This window comes from Electrophorus electricus, chromosome 17 (assembly GCF_013358815.1).
Source record: "Electrophorus electricus isolate fEleEle1 chromosome 17, fEleEle1.pri, whole genome shotgun sequence".
Classification (NCBI taxonomy): Eukaryota; Metazoa; Chordata; class Actinopteri; order Gymnotiformes; family Gymnotidae; genus Electrophorus; species Electrophorus electricus.
The window spans coordinates 6,777,826-6,782,825 of record NC_049551.1 but is presented as its reverse complement, the minus strand read 5'-3'; the positions used below and the strand labels follow the sequence as shown (position 1 = coordinate 6,782,825).

General features: G+C 51.2%; 1 protein-coding gene across 3 annotated transcripts in view; it reads left to right on the top strand.

The window, feature by feature from the left end:
* The window catches only part of cadm2a (cell adhesion molecule 2a), a 216,319-nt gene that overhangs the window by 158,638 nt on the left and 52,681 nt on the right, over positions 1-5,000 (top strand). The window lies entirely within an intron of this gene.

Below are 5,000 nucleotides of genomic sequence, written 5' to 3'. Positions count from 1 at the left end.
GGGAATTCTTTGTTATCTCGCCAGGATCATACGCGGCGGCAGGACTTGGGCAGGGAGAGAGAAAAGAAAAAAAAGCACGCTGTCCTGTAAGCGACGAACCTTATCAGGCCAGCGGTGCGCCTCGTACACGAGGTAGCTGATGAAGCATGCTGATATCAGTCATTCATCCAGACAGCTGAATAAACCCTAACCCTCCTATTAGCGGACCTCTGCAGATAAACCCCACCGATGTGGGAGACGAGGACGTCTCGGATTCTGCAGGTCTGCTTGAAAGTTGTGTTCGCGTGTGTGCGTGCACGCAGAGGCGTGCGTGCGTGTGTGCGCATGCGTGCGTCTGGCCAGGCTGAAGGTCAGGGGCTCGTCTTCCTCCAGGCAGTGTGCAGGGTCTTGGGCCCTGCTAAAGGTCATCGTTTTCAGCCGCTCTGTGAAAGGTTACGACCGAGCGAAGGCTCCAGCACGCAGGCTGCTGCACGTTCTCGCTGCCGTGTGACTCTCCTTTTCCCCCAAATGTATTCAGATATGGGAAGCCAAGCTCAGGCTAAAGCAGTGCGTTGTTTAATAATGCAATTAGTGAAAATCAAAAGTGTTAAAGAAATGTCATTGATATTACGGAGCAAGCTCTCAGCTGTTAGTTGAGCTGTATTAAGAATTTGGTCACACTTTTGAAAGGTTTTGAGAGGACAAAACTATGAACAGCATATTAAGATGAACAAAAGTACATTAATAAAGTCCAAAAAAAAAAGCTTATAGTTTTTGTTTTTTTTTCTCCTAGGCTACCTCCCCCTCTCTGTCTCTCTCTCCCATTGCGAGACAGTTGTTGAAGACGTATGGGGTGAGGGGAGCTAATTTTACACACGGCGCCAAGAGACAGACTGCAAGGACAGAGAGAGAGAGAGAGAGAGAGAGAGAGAGAGAGAGAGAGAGTGAGTGAGTTAGAAGTTGATGGACAGGAAGGCATGGGGTAGGAGTGTGGGGGGGGGGGGCTTCACGTCACCACTCAATTAAACGAACCCTGGAACACGCCACTCCTAATCAAATCACCGGCACACACTGATCCTCCGGGGAGAGCTCCACCGCAGGAGGGGTCCACGCGCAAGGCCCGGCAGGGAGGCCGAAGTCCTGCGCCCCTCGTCCCATTTCCCTCGTTCTCCCAGCAGAGGAGAGCCCAGGGTTAGAGCGGAGCTATAACTCCACGCCTCAGAGGAGGTAGCCGGGGTCCGACGCATTTCTTCCTCTCTTTGCGACAATGTCACAACAATAGACGGGGGAGAATTAGACCAGTAAGTGTAATGTGGTGTATTAAGTCCGTGATCAGCCATGGACCGCGAGTCCCAGGTCCCGGCGCCCCATCGTTCAGCGCTCCATTATCCCCTCGCCGGAGTAACTCAGTGTGATGTTTAATTGCTTCTCCTGGCCGGCTCCGAGTGGCGGCGAGGTAAATTCCGACTTCATTACGGCGGCCGTCCCCGGCACTGACTGCCGCGGGCGTTCCGGTGCCGGAGTGAGCTGGAATCAGCGGGCCGTTCTTTACGACGGCCGAAGGGGCGAGACAAAAAGGAATAATGAGGTTTGCCCACAACGTACAAGGCACGTCACCGTGCGGCGGAAATGGCGCCCATACGGCGAGGCACACGCTCCGCTTTGTAATTGGGTTCGGAGCGCGGCAGAAATAAAGGCCCGCGGTTCCGCCTCCCAGCGGGCGGCAGTTAAATGGACCCGGCGCCGGCTTGCATCTCCCATGATGCCGTGAGTTAATGAATGCTGATGAATTAGAGGGGGCTTTTCAGGAAGTGGACGGTTGTAGACCCTTTCTGAGGAGTGTGGGTGAGCAGGTGGGGTTGTAGAATCAGGGTTCAGAGTCGCACACGTGCGTGCGTGCGTCTTCCCCTGAGCCTGCTGCATCCTCCCATTTACACTGATCCAACCGCATGGGGATCTGTTACTGCACCTTCTAATTGGACACCTACTGAAAGAACAACGTCCCATAATGCCACTTACTCAGCTGAAGCCACACGACTCATAGGTTTCGCTTTCTGCCTCTCCCTCTCTTTCTCTGTCCTCTCTGTCAGGTATTATACTGGGGGGGGGGGGATGGCAGACAGGAGAGAGAGCGAGAGAGAGAGAGAGAGAGAGAAGAGTAAGAAACAGGAAAGGAAGGAGGAAGAGACTCTTGCTGGCAGGCCGTGCTTCACGCAAAAACCCTCATGAATAATGCATGCTGCCTACTTAGGCCAACACAGATACATTTCTCTGCTCTCTCTTCCATTTTTAACTCCTGCTGTTTCTGTGGAAGACTTTAATCAGCGCTGGAGATGACCCTTCCTCACAGGTACGTAGCACCGCTCTTCGGCATTCAGACTCATTAAGTCAACCCCGGCGCGGTGTCAACACAGGTGAAAACACCTCCTTGGCACGGCCTGAGGTTCATTAGCCTCGGTTTCCAGGCAATAGCACCGTCTTGGTCATGACGGAACACCGGAGGGGCACAAATCTGCCCCCGTGAGGGTGGAGAGAGGGGCGTAGAACGCAGAAAGTTTATTGCTTCCTTCTAACAAACCAGACGACGGCCACGGTACACAGCTCGAGATATGACAGATGGGCGTCGGAGCGCAGTGCAGCGAGCAGGGCTTTCTCAGCGCCGGCACCATGCCCTGGAGCTGCCAGATTCCACAACACTCAGCTCCCCTGTGAAATCGCTGTTGGATCCGGACGTCACCGCCGCAGAAGCCACAGGAAGGAGGATCGAGGCAAGCGATTCGTAAGCGCATTCATCGAGGCTTATTTCCTGAGACGGAGAATGAAAATCGCCCAGGACAAAAAACAAACAAACAAAAAAAAAAACGCCACAAATACGCCCACTTTGATGAGAACGCAACACTTCTGAAGGGTTTGCCAGACAGACAGCCTGCTGAATACTGTAAAGTTTCAGACACTCACAAATGTGTGTGGCTAGCTGTAGAAATAGAAGATAAAATTTGTTGCCATGGAGACTGTGCCATTGTACTACAACTTTTTTTTCTACTTTTTTTCTACTGAGGTTTTGCATAGAACTGAAGATGTAGGATATAAAAAAAATATTTTCAAATTTACAGCAAGTGGTGTTTACAAAATACAGGGCACTCCCATCGATGAAGGATTGAGTTCCATGTAATTGCAGCTTTGAGCGTTTGGACAGGAAAAATGTTTGGATTGCTCGCGCCCTGTGATTTGCTAACAGGAAACAGGGATGTGAGTACAATCAAGCCCAGATGTATGTGAAGAAGTGGGGATGGACTCGCCAGACTGTGCTGGCCACGAAGCCGGAGCCGCGGTAGACTCGCAAGCCTACAGCTCCTCCGCCATTCATGAACCGCTAGCTTTGATTGGCCGTGGAACCCGTGGTTCGGCCTCAATCCAGGTCTGCCACCGAGGAAGGCATCCCCAGAGCCACCTGCAGGCTTTCAAGTGTCTAAGCGAATATCACAGCACCTGTTTGTAGATTTGTTAAATTTGTTGCTGTGGCTATCCGGCCGTGTTTGTGGTGTATGCGCTGTAGTTTGTACACACTGAATCAAGCTGAAACAGGCGGCTCATCTGAGGAAACGTATTGGCTCGTAAGATAAAACTAACAACGGAAAAAAATTCAGGCCTGGTCAGCATCTTCTTTGTAGCTTGTTCCAGGGGTTGTTTGTGTGTGTGTGTGTGTGTGTGTGTGTGTGTGTGTGTGTGTGTGTGTGAATGCGCGTGTGTGTGTGAGACTCCTAGCCACCAGAACTGCTCTCCTTTTCTTTTGTTGAGTGCTATTCACAACAGGGACTCTAAGGATCAGACCCTGTAATGCATCCTTATACAAATTAGTCAGCATTTAAAAAACTTTTCAGCAGCAGTTCATTGGTCTGGTTGCAAATATGTGGTTCCTGAAATATTTGCTTCTGGTTGAAAGCCAGCTTGATCTGACACTAGATTCTCTCTCTCTCTCGCTCTCTGTCGCGCTCTTTCTCTCTCTTCCTGTCTCTCATCCACTGCCCATCACATCTGTGTGATGTTCATCTTCCGTCCTGTCCACTTGTTAGGCTGCGTCAGCACAGACGTTGACCTGGGTTAGGGGATGCCTCGCTGCCGCACTGTGAATACACGCGGACCGTTCATCCATCAACCGTCCTGCATGGCCTTCTTTGTATATGCACATGCGTTCATGATCTCTTCTCCACATTCCGTCACGGCACAAGGTCGTTTATTACTGGGCTGTCCAAGCCTGCGGTGCCACAGAGGATGTCAGGGTCGTGAATAATTTCTCACCGCGCAAAAGCTCTGTTCACTTTTCCCTTTAAAACCTGACACTCCGCATCTCGGGGAGTGACCCTGATGGATTGTTTTTTATCATTATTTAGTTGTTCGGCGGACACTCGCGGCAGGCTGTTCATCGTGTCTGGTTTTTCAGCAGAGGGTCAGAGGCTCTTTTTTTTTAAATCAGTATATCGGGCCAACTGCCTCGCTCAAGGGCACTTAGGAGTCAAGCTGTCCCCCTACATTCAACTCCAGCGCAACTGGGGTTCACTGCTGTAACAGACGCACGCTAACTAGGATAGATGCCTGTCTGCTTTCAGTTATGGAGTCGATAGGGGAGTTATTTTTTGAAAGTTGCTTTTTTAAAGGGGAAAGTGTACTAAGAACGTGTTGCTGTAGCTCCACGGAAGCCACACCGCTGAGCTCAGCATCTCACGGTGTGGCCGAATGGAGCCAAAACAGAGTTCTTCCGGTTCTTCTGGTGCGGAGCCTCTACTCACTGCATGAGTAGGCTATAGTTTGAGGCCTCAGCTCATAGCTCGCTTCCCATCTGGCACGGTGTCTCAAAGAAGCGTCGAACAGAGCTGGGAGACCTTCCACCCAGTTTGGCTTTGTTATGGTCAGAATATTGACATTACTAAAACAGGAGACCGGGAGAAACCAGCCGGACAACACTCTCATGGCCCTGGTACAGCACTTGAGACGTCTCTCTGAGGCTCTCGTGGCGGGGGACA